The following is a 20212-nucleotide window of genomic DNA, read 5'->3' on the forward strand; positions in this document are numbered from 1 at the left end:
TATTAATGATAATAATGTTAATAACAGTGAGGGTGATAATAGAGAGGAATATTAACGATAATAATGTTAATAACGGTGAGGGTGATAATTGAGGGGTATATTAATGATAATAATGTTAATAACAGTGAGAGTGATAATAGAGAGGAATATTAACGATAATAATGTTAATAACGGTGAGGGTGATAATTGAGGGGGATATTAATAATAATAATTTTAATAATGGTGAGGGTGATAATTGAGGGGTATATTAATGATAATAATGTTAATAACAGTGAGAGTGATAATTAAGGGGGATATTAATGATAATAATGTTAATAACGGTGAGGGTGATAGTTGAGGGGGATATTAACGATAATAATGTTATCAACGGTGAGGGTGATAATTGAGGGGTATATTAATGATAATCATGTTAATAACGGTGAGGGTGATAATTGAGGGGTATATTAATGATAATAATGTTAATAACAGTGAGAGTGATAATAGAGAGGAATATTAACGATAATAATGTTAATAACGGTGAGGGTGATAATTGAGGGGGATATTAATAATAATAATTTTAATAATGGTGAGGGTGATAATTGAGGTGTATATTAATGATAATAATGTTAATAACAGTGAGAGTGGTAATTAAGGGGGATATTAATGATAATAATGTTAATAACGATGAGGGTGATAGTTGAGGGGGATATTAACGATAATAATTTTAATAATGGTGAGGGTGATAATTGAGGTGTATATTAATGATAATAATGTTAATAACAGTGAGAGTGATAATTAAGGGGGATATTAATGATAATCATGTTAATAACGGTGAGGGTGATGATTGAGCGGGATATTAACGATAATCATGTTAATAACGGTGAGGGTGATAATTGAGGAGGACATTAATAACAATAATGTTAATAACGATGAGGGTGATAATTGAGGGGGATAATAATGATAATAATGTTAATAACGGTGAGGGTGATAATTGAGAGGAATAATAACGATAATAATGTTAATAACGGTGAGGGTGATAATTGAGGGAGATATTAACGATAATAATGTTAATAACGGTGAGGGTGATGATTGAGCGGGATATTAACGATAATCATGTTAATAACGGTGAGGGTGATAATTGAGGAGGACATTGATAACAATAATGTTAATAGCGATGAGGGTGATAATTGAGGGGGATAATAATGATAATCATGTTAATAACGGCGAGGGTGATAATTGAGGAGGATATTAATGATAGTAATGTTAATAACGGTGAGGGTGATAATGAGGGGGATATTAATGATAATCCTGTTAATAATGGTGAGGGTGATAATTGAGGGGGATAATAATGGAAACAATGTTAATAACGGTGAGGGTGATAATTGAGGAGGACATTAACAACAATAATGTTAATAACGATGAGGGTGATAATTGAGGGGGATAATAATGATAATCATGTTAATAACGGTGAGGGTGATAATTGAGGGGATTATATGAATGATAATAATGATAATAACGGTGAGGGTGATAATTGAGGGGATTATATTAGTGATAATAATGTTAATAACCGTGAGGGTGATCATTGAGGGAGTTAATGATGACAATGTTAATAATGGTGAGGGTGATAATTGAGGGGTATATTAATGATAATAATGTTAATAACAGTGAGGGTGATAATAGAGAGGAATATTAACGATAATCATGTTAATAACGGTGAGGGTGATAATTGAGGGGTATATTAATGATAATAATGTTAATAACAGTGAGAGTGATAATAGAGAGGAATATTAACGATAATAATGTTAATAACGGTGAGGGTGATAATTGAGGGGGATATTAATAATAATAATTTTAATAATGGTGAGGGTGATAATTGAGGTGTATGTTAATGATAATAATGTTAATAACAGTGAGAGTGATAATTAAGGGGGATATTAATGATAATAATGTTAATAACGGTGAGGGTGATAGTTGAGGGGGATATTAACGATAATAATGTTATCAACGGTGAGGGTGATAATTGAGGGGGATAATAATGATAATCATGTTAATAACGGCGAGGGTGATAATTGAAGAGGATATTAATGATAATCATGTTAATAACGGTGAGGGTGATAATTGAGGGGATTACATTAATGATAATAATGTTAATAAAAGTGAGGGTGTTAATTGAGGGGGATTTTAATGATAATAATGTTAATAACGGTGAGGGTGATAATTGAGGGGATTATATGAATGATAATAATGATAATAACGGTGAGGGTGATAATTGAGGGGATTATATTAGTGATAATAATGTTAATAACCGTGAGGGTGATCATTGAGGGAGTTAATGATGACAATGTTAATAATGGTGAGGGTGATAATTGAGGGGTATATTAATGATAATAATGTTAATAACAGTGAGGGTGATAATAGAGAGGAATATTAACGATAATCATGTTAATAACGGTGAGGGTGATAATTGAGGGGTATATTAATGATAATAATGTTAATAACAGTGAGAGTGATAATAGAGAGGAATATTAACGATAATAATGTTAATAACGGTGAGGGTGATAATTGAGGGGGATATTAATAATAATAATTTTAATAATGGTGAGGGTGATAATTGAGGTGTATGTTAATGATAATAATGTTAATAACAGTGAGAGTGATAATTAAGGGGGATATTAATGATAATAATGTTAATAACGGTGAGGGTGATAGTTGAGGGGGATATTAACGATAATAATGTTATCAACGGTGAGGGTGATAATTGAGGGGGATAATAATGATAATCATGTTAATAACGGCGAGGGTGATAATTGAAGAGGATATTAATGATAATCATGTTAATAACGGTGAGGGTGATAATTGAGGGGATTACATTAATGATAATAATGTTAATAAAAGTGAGGGTGTTAATTGAGGGGGATTTTAATGATAATAATGTTAATAACGGTGAGGGTGATAACTGAGAGGTATATTAATGATAATAATGTTAAGAACGGTGAGGGCAATAATTGAGGGGGATTTTAATGATAATAATGTTAATAACGGTGAGGGTGACAATTGAGGGGATTATATGAATGATAATGATGTTAATAACGGTGAGGGTGATGATTGAGCGGGATATTAACGATAATCATGTTAATAACGGTGAGGGTGATAATTGAGGAGGACATTAATAACAATAATGTTAATAACGATGAGGGTGATAATTGAGGGGGATAATAATGATAATCATGTTAATAACAGCGAGGGTGATAATTGAGGAGGATATTAATGATAGTAATGTTAATAACGGTGAGGGTGATAATGAGGGGGATATTAATGATAATCCTGTTAATAATGGTGAGGGTGATAATTGAGGGGGATAATAATGGAAACAATGTTAATAACGGTGAGGGTGATAATTGAGGAGGACATTAACAACAATAATGTTAATAACGATGAGGGTGATAATTGAGGGGGATAATAATGATAATCATGTTAATAACGGTGAGGGTGATAATTGAGGGGATTATATGAATGATAATAATGATAATAACGGTGAGGGTGATAATTGAGGGGATTATACTAATGACAATAATGTTAATAACGGTGAGGGTGATAATTGAGCGGGGAATAAATATGGTAATAATGTTATAACCAGTAAGAGTGATAATTCAGGGGGGTATTAATGATAATAATGTTAATAACGGCGAGGGTGATAATTGAGGAGGATATTAATGATAGTGAGGTTAATAACGGTGAGGGTGACAATTGAGGGGATTATATGAATGATAATAAAGATAATAACGGTGAGGGTTATAATTGAGGGGATTATATTAATGATAATAATTTAATGACAGCGAGGGCGATAATTGAGGGGGATTTTAATGATAATAATGTTAATAACGGTGAGGGTGATAATTGAGGGGATTATATTAATGATAATAATGTTAATAACAGTGAGGGTGATAATTGAGGGGAATTTTAATGATAATAATGTTAATAACGGTGAGGGTGACAATTGAGGGGATTATATGAAAGATAATAATGTTAATAACGGTGAGGGTGATGATTGAGCGGGATGTTAACGATAATCATGTTAATAACGGTGAGGGTGATAATTGAGGAGGACATTAATAACAATAATGTTAATAACGATGAGGGTGATAATTGAGGGCGATAATAATGATAATCATGTTAATAACGGCGAGGGTGATAATTGAGGAGGGTATTAATGATAGTAATGTTAATAACGGTGAGGGTGATAATGAGGGGGATATTCATGATAATCCTGTTAATAACGGTGAGGGTGATAATTGAGGGGATAATAATGGAAACAATGTTAATAACGGTGAGGGTGATTATTGAGGGGGACATTAACAACAATAATGTTAATAACGATGAGGGTGATAATTGAGGGGGATAATAATGATAATCATGTTAATAACGGCGAGGGTGATAATTGAGGGGATTATATGAATGATAATAATGATAATAACGGTCAGGGTGATAATTGAGGGGATTATATTAATGATAATAATGTTAATAACGGTGAGGGTGATAATTGAGTGGGGTATAAATATGGTAATAATGTTATAACCAGTAAGAGTGATAATTCAGGGGAGTATTAACGATAATAATGTTAATAACAGTGAGTGTGATAGTTCAGGGGGTGATTAATGTGATCATGTTGTAAACGCTGGGAGTGATAATTGAAGGGATATCAATGACGCCGCCCCTGGGTTGGACATGGTGGCCGAGTGGTTAAGGCGATGGATTGCTAATCCATTGTGCTCTGCACGCGTGGGTTCAAATCCCATCCTTGTCGGCCCTTTCTTATGTGCTTGGTGCTGTTCCCCCTCACAGACACACAGATGGAGGGAGCTGGTTTACATCCATGCCTTTCAGGGGTGGCTCAGTGGCTAGCACAGCGCCACGGACCCAGGTTCGATCCCAGCCTTGGGTGACGATCTGTCAGGAGTTTGCACATTTTCTCTGCGTCTGTGTGGGTTTCCTCCCACAATCCAAAGGTGTGCAGGTGCGATGAATTGGCCATGCTGAATTGCCCATGGAATTAGATGCATTAGTCAGGAGTAAATGTGGGGAATGGGGCTGGGTGGGCTACTCTTCAGAGGGTTGGTATGTTCTTGTTGGGCCGAATGGCTTGTTTCGATACTGTAACGAATCTTATCTAATGTAATGATAATTAAGTGGGATACTAATGTTAATTACGGCGAGGGGGATCATTGAGGGAGTTAATGATGACAATGTTAATAATGGTGAGGGTGATAATTGAGGGGTATATTAATGATAATAATGTTAATAACAGTGAGGGTGATAATAGAGAGGAATATTAACGATAATAATGTTAATAACGGTGAGGGTGATAATTGAGAGGTATATTAATGATAATAATGTTAATAACAGTGAGAGTGATAATAGAGAGGAATATTAACGATAATAATGTTAATAACGGTGAGGGTGATAATTGAGGGGGATATTAATAATAATAATGTTAATAATGGTGAGGGTGATAATTGAGGGGTATATTAATGATAATAATGTTAATAACAGTGAGAGTGATAATTAAGGGGGATATTAATGATAATAATGTTAATAACGGTGAGGGTGATAGTTGAGGGGGATATTAACGATAATAATGTTACCAACGGTGAGGGTGATAATTGAGGGGTATATTAATGATAATCATGTTAATAACGGTGAGGGTGATAATTGAGGGGTATATTAATGATAATAATGTTAATAACAGTGAGAGTGATAATAGAGAGGAATATTAACGATAATAATGTTAATAACGGTGAGGGTGATAATTGAGGGGGATATTAATAATAATAATTTTAATAATGGTGAGGGTGATAATTGAGGTGTATATTAATGATAATAATGTTAATAACAGTGAGAGTGGTAATTAAGGGGGATATTAATGATAATAATGTTAATAACGATGAGGGTGATAGTTGAGGGGGATATTAACGATAATAATGTTATCAGCGGTGAGGGTGATAATTGAGGGGGATATTAATAATAATAATGTTAATAATGGTGAGGGTGATAATTGAGGGGTATATTAATGATAATAATGTTAATAACAGTGAGAGTGATAATTAAGGGGGATATTAACGATAATCATGTTAATAACGGTGAGGGTGATAATTGAGGAGGACATTAATAACATTAATGTTAATAACGATGAGGGTGATAATTGAGGGGGATAATAATGATAATAATGTTAATAACGGTGAGGGTGATAATTGAGAGGAATAATAACGATAATAATGTTAATAACGGTGAGGGTGATAATTGAGGGAGATATTAACGATATTAATGTTAATAACGGTGAGGGTGATAATTGAGGGGGATAATAATGATAATCATGTTAATAACGGCGAGGGTGATAATTGAGGAGGATATTAATGATAATCATGTTAATAACGGTGAGGGTGATAATTGAGGGGATTACATTAATGATAATAATGTTAATAACAGTGAGGGTGTTAATTGAGGGGGATTTTAATGATAATAATGTTAATAACGGTTAGGGTGATAACTGAGAGGTATATTAATGATAATAATGTTAAGAACGGTGAGGGCGATAATTGAGGGGGATTTTAATGATAATAATGTTAATAACAGTGAAGGTGATAATTGAGGGGAATTTTAATGATAATAATGTTAATAACGGTGTGGGTGACAATTGAGGGGATTATATGAATGATAATGATGTTAATAACGGTGAGGGTGATGATTGAGCGGGATATTAACGATAATCATGTTAATAACGGTGAGGGTGATAATTGAGGAGGACATTGATAACAATAATGTTAATAACGATGCGGGTGATAATTGAGGGGGATAATAATGATAATCATGTTAATAACGGCGAGGGTGATAATTGAGGAGGATATTAATGATAGTAATGTTAATAACGGTGTGGGTGATAATGAGGGGGATATTAATGATAATCCTGTTAATAACGGCGAGGGTGATAATTGAGGGGATTATATGAATGATAATAATGTTAATAACGGTGAGGGTGATAATTGAGGGGATTATATGAATGATAATAATGATAATAACGGTGAGGGTGATAATTGAGGGGATTATATTAGTGATAATAATGTTAATAACCGTGAGGGTGATCATTGAGGGAGTTAATGATGACAATGTTAATAATGGTGAGGGTGATAATTGAGGGGTATATTAATGATAATAATGTTAATAACAGTGAGGGTGATAATAGAGAGGAATATTAACGATAATCATGTTAATAACGGTGAGGGTGATAATTGAGGGGTATATTAATGATAATAATGTTAATAACAGTGAGAGTGATAATAGAGAGGAATATTAACGATAATAATGTTAATAACGGTGAGGGTGATAATTGAGGGGGATATTAATAATAATAATTTTAATAATGGTGAGGGTGATAATTGAGGTGTATGTTAATGATAATAATGTTAATAACAGTGAGAGTGATAATTAAGGGGGATATTAATGATAATAATGTTAATAACGGTGAGGGTGATAGTTGAGGGGGATATTAACAATAATAATGTTATCAACGGTGAGGGTGATAATTGAGGGGGATAATAATGATAATCATGTTAATAACGGCGAGGGTGATAATTGAAGAGGATATTAATGATAATCATGTTAATAACGGTGAGGGTGATAATTGAGGGGATTACATTAATGATAATAATGTTAATAACAGTGAGGGTGTTAATTGAGGGGGATTTTAATGATAATAATGTTAATAACGGTGAGGGTGATAACTGAGAGGTATATTAATGATAATAATGTTAAGAACGGTGAGGGCGATAATTGAGGGGGATTTTAATGATAATAATGTTAATAACGGTGAGGGTGACAATTGAGGGGATTATATGAATGATAATGATGTTAATAACGGTGAGGGTGATGATTGAGCGGGATATTAACGATAATCATGTTAATAACGGTGAGGGTGATAATTGAGGAGGACATTAATAACAATAATGTTAATAACGATGAGGGTGATAATTGAGGGGGATAATAATGATAATCATGTTAATAACAGCGAGGGTGATAATTGAGGAGGATATTAATGATAGTAATGTTAATAACGGTGAGGGTGATAATGAGGGGGATATTAATGATAATCCTGTTAATAATGGTGAGGGTGATAATTGAGGGGGATAATAATGGAAACAATGTTAATAACGGTGAGGGTGATAATTGAGGAGGACATTAACAACAATAATGTTAATAACGATGAGGGTGATAATTGAGGGGGATAATAATGATAATCATGTTAATAACGGCGAGGGTGATAATTGAGGGGATTATATGAATGATAATAATGTTAATAACGGTGAGGGTGATAATTGAGGGAATTATATGAATGATAATAATGATAATAACGGTGAGGGTGATAATTGAGGGGATTATACTAATGACAATAATGTTAATAACGGTGAGGGTGATAATTGAGCGGGGAATAAATATGGTAATAATGTTATAACCAGTAAGAGTGATAATTCAGGGGGGTATTAATGATAATAATGTTAATAACGGCGAGGGTGATAATTGAGGAGGATATTAATGATAGTGAGGTTAATAACGGTGAGGGTGACAATTGAGGGGATTATATGAATGATAATAAAGTTAATAACGGTGAGGGTTATAATTGAGGGGATTATATTAATGATAATAATTTAATGACAGCGAGGGTGATAATTGAGGGGGATTTTAATGATAATAATGTTAATAACGGTGAGGGTGATAATTGAGGGGATTATATTAATGATAATAATGTTAATAACAGTGAGGGTGATAATTGAGGGGAATTTTAATGATAATAATGTTAATAACGGTGTGGGTGACAATTGAGGGGATTATATGAATGATAATGATGTTAATAACGGTGAGGGTGATGATTGAGCGGGATATTAACGATAATCATGTTAATAACGGTGAGGGTGATAATTGAGGAGGACATTGATAACAATAATGTTAATAACGATGCGGGTGATAATTGAGGGGGATAATAATGATAATCATGTTAATAACGGCGAGGGTGATAATTGAGGAGGATATTAATGATAGTAATGTTAATAACGGTGTGGGTGATAATGAGGGGGATATTAATGATAATCCTGTTAATAACGGTGAGGGTGATAATTGAGGGGGATAATAATGGAAACAATGTTAATAACGGTGAGGGTGATAATTGAGGAGGTCATTAACAACAATAATGTTAATAACGATGAGGGTGATAATTGAAGGGGATAATAATGATAATCATGTTAATAACGGCGAGGGTGATAATTGAGGGGATTATATGAATGATAATAATGTTAATAACGGTGAGGGTGATAATTGAGGGGATTATATGAATGATAATAATGATAATAACGGTGAGGGTGATAATTGAGGGGATTATATTAGTGATAATAATGTTAATAACCGTGAGGGTGATCATTGAGGGAGTTAATGATGACAATGTTAATAATGGTGAGGGTGATAATTGAGGGGTATATTAATGATAATAATGTTAATAACAGTGAGGGTGATAATAGAGAGGAATATTAACGATAATCATGTTAATAACGGTGAGGGTGATAATTGAGGGGTATATTAATGATAATAATGTTAATAACAGTGAGAGTGATAATAGAGAGGAATATTAACGATAATAATGTTAATAACGGTGAGGGTGATAATTGAGGGGGATATTAATAATAATAATTTTAATAATGGTGAGGGTGATAATTGAGGTGTATGTTAATGATAATAATGTTAATAACAGTGAGAGTGATAATTAAGGGGGATATTAATGATAATAATGTTAATAACGGTGAGGGTGATAGTTGAGGGGGATATTAACAATAATAATGTTATCAACGGTGAGGGTGATAATTGAGGGGGATAATAATGATAATCATGTTAATAACGGCGAGGGTGATAATTGAAGAGGATATTAATGATAATCATGTTAATAACGGTGAGGGTGATAATTGAGGGGATTACATTAATGATAATAATGTTAATAACAGTGAGGGTGTTAATTGAGGGGGATTTTAATGATAATAATGTTAATAACGGTGAGGGTGATAACTGAGAGGTATATTAATGATAATAATGTTAAGAACGGTGAGGGCGATAATTGAGGGGGATTTTAATGATAATAATGTTAATAACGGTGAGGGTGACAATTGAGGGGATTATATGAATGATAATGATGTTAATAACGGTGAGGGTGATGATTGAGCGGGATATTAACGATAATCATGTTAATAACGGTGAGGGTGATAATTGAGGAGGACATTAATAACAATAATGTTAATAACGATGAGGGTGATAATTGAGGGGGATAATAATGATAATCATGTTAATAACAGCGAGGGTGATAATTGAGGAGGATATTAATGATAGTAATGTTAATAACGGTGAGGGTGATAATGAGGGGGATATTAATGATAATCCTGTTAATAATGGTGAGGGTGATAATTGAGGGGGATAATAATGGAAACAATGTTAATAACGGTGAGGGTGATAATTGAGGAGGACATTAACAACAATAATGTTAATAACGATGAGGGTGATAATTGAGGGGGATAATAATGATAATCATGTTAATAACGGCGAGGGTGATAATTGAGGGGATTATATGAATGATAATAATGTTAATAACGGTGAGGGTGATAATTGAGGGAATTATATGAATGATAATAATGATAATAACGGTGAGGGTGATAATTGAGGGGATTATACTAATGACAATAATGTTAATAACGGTGAGGGTGATAATTGAGCGGGGAATAAATATGGTAATAATGTTATAACCAGTAAGAGTGATAATTCAGGGGGGTATTAATGATAATAATGTTAATAACGGCGAGGGTGATAATTGAGGAGGATATTAATGATAGTGAGGTTAATAACGGTGAGGGTGACAATTGAGGGGATTATATGAATGATAATAAAGTTAATAACGGTGAGGGTTATAATTGAGGGGATTATATTAATGATAATAATTTAATGACAGCGAGGGTGATAATTGAGGGGGATTTTAATGATAATAATGTTAATAACGGTGAGGGTGATAATTGAGGGGATTATATTAATGATAATAATGTTAATAACAGTGAGGGTGATAATTGAGGGGAATTTTAATGATAATAATGTTAATAACGGTGAGGGTGACAATTGAGGGGATTATATGAAAGATAATAATGTTAATAACGGTGAGGGTGATGATTGAGCGGGATGTTAACGATAATCATGTTAATAACGGTGAGGGTGATAATTGAGGAGGACATTAATAACAATAATGTTAATAACGATGAGGGTGATAATTGAGGGCGATAATAATGATAATCATGTTAATAACGGCGAGGGTGATAATTGAGGAGGGTATTAATGATAGTAATGTTAATAACGGTGAGGGTGATAATGAGGGGGATATTCATGATAATCCTGTTAATAACGGTGAGGGTGATAATTGAGGGGGATAATAATGGAAACAATGTTAATAACGGTGAGGGTGATAATTGAGGGGGACATTAACAACAATAATGTTAATAACGATGAGGGTGATAATTGAGGGGGATAATAATGATAATCATGTTAATAACGGCGAGGGTGATAATTGAGGGGATTATATGAATGATAATAATGATAATAACGGTCAGGGTGATAATTGAGGGGATTATATTAATGATAATAATGTTAATAACGGTGAGGGTGATAATTGAGCGGGGTATAAATATGGTAATAATGTTATAACCAGTAAGAGTGATAATTCAGGGGAGTATTAACGATAATAATGTTAATAACAGTGAGTGTGATAGTTCAGGGGGTGATTAATGTGATCATGTTGTAAACGCTGGGAGTGATAATTGAAGGGATATCAATGACGCAGCCCCTGGGTTGGACAAGGTGGCCGAGTGGTTAAGGCGATGGATTGCTAATCCATTGTGCTCTGCACGCGTGGGTTCAAATCCCATCCTTGTCGGCCCTTTCTCATGTGCTTGGTGCTGTTCCCCCTCACAGACACACAGATGGAGGGAGCTGGTTTACATCCATGCCTTTCAGGGTTGGCTCAGTGGCTAGCACAGCGCCACGGACCCAGGTTCGATCCCAGCCTTGGGTGACGATCTGTCAGGAGTTTGCACATTTTCTCTGCGTCTGTGTGGGTTTCCTCCCACAATCCAAAGGTGTGCAGGTGCGATGAATTGGCCATGCTGAATTGCCCATGGAATTAGATGCATTAGTCAGGAGTAAATGTGGGGAATGGGGCTGGGTGGGCTACTCTTCAGAGGGTTGGTATGTTCTTGTTGGGCCGAATGGCTTGTTTCGATACTGTAACGAATCTTATCTAATGTAATGATAATTAAGTGGGATACTAATGTTAATTACGGTGAGGGGGATCATTGAGGGAGTTAATGATGACAATGTTAATAATGGTGAGGGTGATAATTGAGGGGTATATTAATGATAATAATGTTAATAACAGTGAGGGTGATAATAGAGAGGAATATTAACGATAATAATGTTAATAACGGTGAGGGTGATAATTGAGGGGTATATTAATGATAATAATGTTAATAACAGTGAGAGTGATAATAGAGAGGAATATTAACGATAATAATGTTAATAACGGTGAGGGTGATAATTGAGGGGGGTATTAATAATAATAATGTTAATAATGGTGAGGGTGATAATTGAGGGGTATATTAATGATAATAATGTTAATAACAGTGAGAGTGATAATTAAGGGGGATATTAATGATAATAATGTTAATAACGGTGAGGGTGATAGTTGAGGGGGATATTAACGATAATAATGTTATCAACGGTGAGGGTGATAATTGAGGGGTATATTAATGATAATCATGTTAATAACGGTGAGGGTGATAATTGAGGGGTATATTAATGATAATAATGTTAATAACAGTGAGAGTGATAATAGAGAGGAATATTAACGATAATAATGTTAATAACGGTGAGGGTGATAATTGAGGGGGATATTAATAATAATAATGTTAATAATGGTGAGGGTGATAATTGAGGTGTATATTAATGATAATAATGTTAATAACAGTGAGAGTGGTAATTAAGGGGGATATTAATGATAATAATGTTAATAACGATGAGGGTGATAGTTGAGGGGGATATTAACGATAATAATGTTATCAGCGGTGAGGGTGATAATTGAGGGGGATATTAATAATAATAATGTTAATAATGGTGAGGGTGATAATTGAGGGGTATATTAATGATAATAATGTTAATAACAGTGAGAGTGATAATTAAGGGGGATATTAATGATAATCATGTTAATAACGGTGAGGGTGATAATTGAGGGGGATAATAATGAAAATAATGTTAATAAAGGTGAGGGTGATGATTGAGCGGGATATTAACGATAATCATGTTAATAACGGTGAGGGTGATAATTGAGGAGGACATTAATAACAATAATGTTAATAACGATGAGGGTGATAATTGAGGGGGATAATAATGATAATAATGTTAATAACGGTGAGGGTGATAATTGAGAGGAATAATAACGATAATAATGTTAATAACGGTGAGGGTGATAATTGAGGGAGATATTAACGATAATAATGTTAATAACGGTGAGGGTGATAATTGAGGGGGATAATAATGATAATCATGTTAATAACGGCGAGGGTGATAATTGAGGAGGATATTAATGATAATCATGTTAATAACGGTGAGGGTGATAATTGAGGGGATTACATTAATGATAATAATGTTAATAACAGTGAGGGTGTTAATTGAGGGGGATTTTAATGATAATAATGTTAATAACGGTTAGGGTGATAACTGAGAGGTATATTAATGATAATAATGTTAAGAACGGTGAGGGCGATAATTGAGGGGGATTTTAATGATAATAATGTTAATAACAGTGAAGGTGATAATTGAGGGGAATTTTAATGATAATAATGTTAATAACGGTGTGGGTGACAATTGAGGGGATTATATGAATGATAATGATGTTAATAACGGTGAGGGTGATGATTGAGCGGGATATTAACGATAATCATGTTAATAACGGTGAGGGTGATAGTTGAGGAGGACATTGATAACAATAATGTTAATAACGATGAGGGTGATAATTGAGGGGGATAATAATGATAATCATGTTAATAACGGCGAGGGTGATAATTGAGGAGGATATTAATGATAGTAATGTTAATAACGGTGTGGGTGATAATGAGGGGGATATTAATGATAATCCTGTTAATAACGGTGAGGGTGATAATTGAGGGGGATAATAATGGAAACAATGTTAATAACGGTGAGGGTGATAATTGAGGAGGACATTAACAACAATAATGTTAATAACGATGAGGGTGATAATTGAAGGGGATAATAATGATAATCATGTTAATAACGGCGAGGGTGATAATTGAGGGGATTATATGAATGATAATAATGATAATAACGGTGAGGGTGATAATTGAGGGGATTATATTAGTGATAATAATGTTAATAACCGTGAGGGTGATCATTGAGGGAGTTAATGATGACAATGTTAATAATGGTGAGGGTGATAATTGAGGGGTATATTAATGATAATAATGTTAATAACAGTGAGGGTGATAATAGAGAGGAATATTAACGATAATCATGTTAATAACGGTGAGGGTGATAATTGAGGGGTATATTAATGATAATAATGTTAATAACAGTGAGAGTGATAATAGAGAGGAATATTAACGATAATAATGTTAATAACGGTGAGGGTGATAGTTGAGGGGGATATTAACGATAATAATGTTATCAACGGTGAGGGTGATAATTGAGGGGGATAATAATGATAATCATGTTAATAACGGCGAGGGTGATAATTGAAGAGGATATTAATGATAATCATGTTAATAACGGTGAGGGTGATAATTGAGGGGATTACATTAATGATAATAATGTTAATAACAGTGAGGGTGTTAATTGAGGGGGATTTTAATGATAATAATGTTAATAACGGTGAGGGTGATAACTGAGAGGTATATTAATGATAATAATGTTAAGAACGGTGAGAGCGATAATTGAGGGGGATTTTAATGATAATAATGTTAATAACGGTGAGGGTGACAATTGAGGGGATTATATGAATGATAATGATGTTAATAACGGTTAGGGTGATGATTGAGCGGGATATTAACGATAATCATGTTAATAACGGTGAGGGTGATAATTGAGGAGGACATTAATAACAATAATGTTAATAACGATGAGGGTGATAATTGAGGGGGATAATAATGATAATCATGTTAATAACAGCGAGGGTGATAATTGAGGAGGATATTAATGATAGTAATGTTAATAACGGTGAGGGTGATAATGAGGGGGATATTAATGATAATCCTGTTAATAATGGTGAGGGTGATTATTGAGGGGGATAATAATGGAAACAATGTTAATAACGGTGAGGGTGATAATTGAGGAGGACATTAACAACAATAATGTTAATAACGATGAGGGTGATAATTGAGGGGGATAATAATGATAATCATGTTAATAACGGCGAGGGTGATAATTGAGGGGATTATATGAATGATAATAATGTTAATAACGGTGAGGGTGATAATTGAGGGGATTATATGAATGATAATAATGATAATAACGGTGAGGGTGATAATTGAGGGGATTATACTAATGACAATAATGTTAATAACGGTGAGGGTGATAATTGAGCGGGGAATAAATATGGTAATAATGTTATAACCAGTAAGAGTGATAATTCAGGGGGGTATTAATGATAATAATGTTAATAACGGCGAGGGTGATAATTGAGGAGGATATTAATGATAGTGAGGTTAATAACGGTGAGGGTGACAATTGAGGGGATTATATGAATGATAATAAAGTTAATAACGGTGAGGGTTATAATTGAGGGGATTATATTAATGATAATAATTTAATGACAGCGAGGGTGATAATTGAGGGGGATATTAATGATAATAATGTTAATAACGGTGAGGGTGATCATTGAGAGGTATATTAATGATAATAATGTTAATAACGGTGAGGGTGATAATTGAGGGGGATATTAATGATAATAATGTTAATAACAGTGAGGGTGATAATTGAGAAGGACATTAATAACAATAATGATAATAATGTTATGAACAGTGAGGGTGATAATTGCGGGTGTTATTTATGATAATCATGTTAATAACGGTGAGGATGATAATTGAGGGTGATATTAATAACGATAATGTTAATAACGGTGAGGGTGTTAATTGAGGGGGATATTAATGATGATAATGTTAATAACGGTGAGGGTGATAATTGAGGGGAGCGTTAATGATAATAAAGTTATCAACGGTGAGGGTGATAATTGAGGGGAATTTTATTGATAATAATGTTAATAACGGTGAGGGTGACAATTGAGGGGATTATATGAATGATAATAATGTTAATAACGGTGAGGGTTATAATTGAGGGGATTATATTAATGATAATTTAATGACAGTGAGGGTGATAATTGAGGGGGATATTAATGACAATAATGTTAATAAAGTTGAGGGTGATAATTGAGGGGATTACATTAATGATAATAATGTTAATAACAGTGAGGGTGATAATTGAGGAGAATTTTAATGATAATAATGTTAATAACGGTGAGGGTGACAATTGAGGGGATTATGTGAATGATAATAATGTTAACAATGGTGAGGGTTATAATTGAGGGGATTATATTAATGATAATTTAATGACAGTGAGGGTGATAATTGAGGGGGATATTAATGATAATGTTAATAAAGGTGAGGGTGATAATTGAGGGGATTATATTAATGATAATAATGTTAATAACAGTGAGGGTGATAATTGAGGGGAAATTTAATGATAATAATGTTAATAACAGTGAGGGTGATAATTGAGCGGGGTATAAATTTGGTAATAATGTCATAACGAGTAAGAGTGATAATTCAGGGGGGTATTAATGATAATAATGTTAGTAAGAGAGAGTGTGATAGTTCAGGGGGTTATTAATGTGATCATGTTGTAAACGCTGGGAGTGATAATTGAAGGGATATCAATGCCCGCCTCGCTGCTGGGTTGGACAAGGTGGCCGAGTGGTTAAGGCGATGGATTGCTAATCCGTCGTGCTCTGCACGCGTGGGTTCGAATCCTATCCTTGTCGGCCCTTTCTTACGTGCTTGGTGCTGTTCCCCCTCGCAGACACGCATGTTGATGGAGCTGGTTTACGTCCATGCCTTTTAGGAGTGGCTCAGTGGCTAGCACAGCGCCACGGACCCAGGTTCGATCCCAGCCTTGGGTGATAATCTGTCAGGAGTTTGCACATTTTCTCTGCGTCTGTGTGGGTTTCCTCCCACAATCCAAAGGTGTGCAGGTGAGATGAATTGCCCATAGAATTAGATGCATTAGTCAGGAGTAAATGTGGGGAATGGGGCTGGGTGGGTTACTCTTCAGAGGGTTGGTGCGTTCTTGTTGGGCCGAATGGCTTGTTTCGATACTGTACGGAATCTTATCTAATGTAATGATCATTGAGGGAGTTAATGATGATAATATTAATAATGGTGAGGGTGATAATTGGGGGGTTATTAATGATAATAATGTTATGAACAGTGAGGGTGATAATTGAGGGTGTTATTAATGATAATCATGTTAATAACGGTGAGGATGATAATTGAGGGGGATATTAATAACGATAATGTTAATAACGGTGAGGGTGATAATTGAGGGGAGCGTTAATGATAATAATGTTATCAATGGTGAGGGTGATATTAATGATAATCCTTTTAATAACGGTGAGGGTGATAATTGAGGGGTATATTAATGATAATAATGTTAATAACGGTGAGGGTGATAATTGAGGGGTATATTAATGATAATAATGTTAATAACGGCGAGGGCGATAATTGAGGAGGATATTAATGATAGTGAGGTTAATAACGGTGAGGGTGACAATTGAGGGGATTATATGAATGATAATAAAGTTAATAACGGTGAGGGTTATAATTGAGGGGATTATATTAATGATAATAATTTAATGACAGCGAGGGTGATAATTGAGGGGGATATTAATGATAATAATGTTAATAACGGTGAGGGTGATAATTGAGAGGTATATTAATGATAATAATGTTAATAACGGTGAGGGTGATAATTGAGGGGGATATTAATGATAATAATGTTAATAACAGTGAGGGTGATAATTGAGAAGGACATTAATAACAATAATGATAATAATGTTATGAACAGTGAGGGTGATAATTGCGGGTGTTATTTATGATAATCATGTTAATAACGGTGAGGATGATAATTGAGGGTGATATTAATAACGATAATGTTAATAACGGTGAGGGTGATAATTGAGGGGGATATTAATGATGATAATGTTAATAACGGTGAGGGTGATAATTGAGGGGAGCGTTAATGATAATGAAGTTATCAACGGTGAGGGTGATAATTGAGGGGAATTTTATTGATAATAATGTTAATAACGGTGAGGGTGACAATTGAGGGGAGTATATGAATGATAATAATGTTAATAACGGTGAGGGTTATAATTGAGGGGATTATATTAATGATAATTTAATGACAGTGAGGGTGATAATTGAGGGGGATATTAATGACAATAATGTTAATAAAGTTGAGGGTGATAATTGAGGGGATTACATTAATGATAATAATGTTAATAACAGTGAGGGTGATAATTGAGGAGAATTTTAATGATAATAATGTTAATAACGGTGAGGGTGACAATTGAGGGGATTATGTGAATGATAATAATGTTAACAATGGTGAGGGTTACATAGAACATAGAACATAGAAGGATACAGCGCAGTACAGGCCCTTTGGCCCTCGATGTTGCGCCGACCGAGTCCTACCTAACCTATACTAGCCCAATAACTTCCAAATGCCTATCCAATGCCCGCTTAAATGAACATAAAGAAGGAGAGTTCACCACTGATACGGGCAGGGCATTCCATGAACTCACAACCCGCTGTGTGAAGAATCTACCCCTAACATCCGTCCTATACCTACCACCCCTTAATTTAAAGCTATGTCCCCTAGTAACACCTGACTCCATTAGCGGTAAAAGGTTCTTAGTATCTACCCTATCTAAACCCCTAATCATCTTATACATTTCTATCAGATCTCCCCTAAACCTTCTCTTCTCCAATGAGAACAGCCCCAAGTGCCTCAGCCTTTCCTCATACGATCTTCCTACCATTCCAGGCAACATCCTGGTAAACCTCCTCTGCACTCGTTCTAAAGCTTCCACATCCTTCCTATAGTATGGCGACCAAAACTGCACACAATACTCCAGATGAGGCCTCACCAGAGTCTTATACAACTGCAACATGACCTCAGGACTCCGGAACTCAATTCCTCTGCCAATCAAGCCCAGTACACCATATGCCTTCTTCACAGCACTATTTACCTGGGTGGCAACTTTCAGAGATCTGTGTACATAGACACCAAGATCCCTCTGCTCATCCACACTACCAAGTAGCCTACCATTAGCCCAGTAATCCATCATCTTGTTATTCCCACCAAAGTGAACGACTTCGCACTTAGCTACATTGAATTCCATTTGCCACATTTCCGCCCAGCTCTGCAACTTATCTATATCCCGCTGTAACCTACCACTTCCTTCCTCACTATCCACAACTCCACCGACTTTCGTGTCATTTCTGAAGAGTAACCCACCCAGCCCCATTCCCCACATTTACTCCTGACTAATGCATCTAATTCTATGGGCAATTCAGTGGGTTATAATTGAGGGGATTATATTAATGATAATTTAATGACAGTGAGGGTGATAATTGAGGGGGATATTAATGATAATGTTAATAAAGGTGAGGGTGATAATTGAGGGGATTATATTAATGATAATAATGTTAATAACAGTGAGGGTGATAATTGAGGCGAAATTTAATGATAATAATGTTAATAACAGTGAGGGTGATAATTGAGCGGGGTATAAATTTGGTAATAATGTCATAACGAGTAAGAGTGATAATTCAGGGGGGTATTAATGATAATAATGTTAATAAGAGAGAGTGTGATAGTTCAGGGGGTTATTAATGTGATCATGTTGTAAACGCTGGGAGTGATAATTGAAGGGATATCAATGCCAGCCTCGCTGTTGGGTTGGACAAGGTGGCCGAGTGGTTAAGGCGATGGATTGCTAATCCGTTGTGCTCTGCACGCGTGGGTTCGAATCCCATCCTTGTCG

At 34.7% G+C, this 20212-nt stretch overlaps 4 non-coding genes across 4 annotated transcripts; all 4 read left to right on the forward strand.

The window, feature by feature from the left end:
* The first annotated feature begins 4701 nt into the window (after positions 1 to 4701).
* On the forward strand, positions 4702 to 4783 carry trnas-gcu (transfer RNA serine (anticodon GCU)). Its single transcript has one exon. It is a non-coding gene; the product is annotated as a tRNA-Ser (tRNA).
* A 7112-nt stretch (positions 4784 to 11895) lies between these two features.
* trnas-gcu (transfer RNA serine (anticodon GCU)) lies at positions 11896 to 11977 on the forward strand. The gene has a single exon. It is a non-coding gene; the product is annotated as a tRNA-Ser (tRNA).
* Positions 11978 to 17064: 5087 nt separating this feature from the next.
* Positions 17065 to 17146, forward strand: trnas-gcu (transfer RNA serine (anticodon GCU)). Its single transcript has one exon. It is a non-coding gene; the product is annotated as a tRNA-Ser (tRNA).
* A 2984-nt stretch (positions 17147 to 20130) lies between these two features.
* On the forward strand, positions 20131 to 20212 carry trnas-gcu (transfer RNA serine (anticodon GCU)). Its single transcript has one exon. It is a non-coding gene; the product is annotated as a tRNA-Ser (tRNA).

This window comes from Hemiscyllium ocellatum, chromosome 46, assembly GCF_020745735.1.
Source record: "Hemiscyllium ocellatum isolate sHemOce1 chromosome 46, sHemOce1.pat.X.cur, whole genome shotgun sequence".
NCBI classification, from domain to species: Eukaryota; Metazoa; Chordata; class Chondrichthyes; order Orectolobiformes; family Hemiscylliidae; genus Hemiscyllium; species Hemiscyllium ocellatum.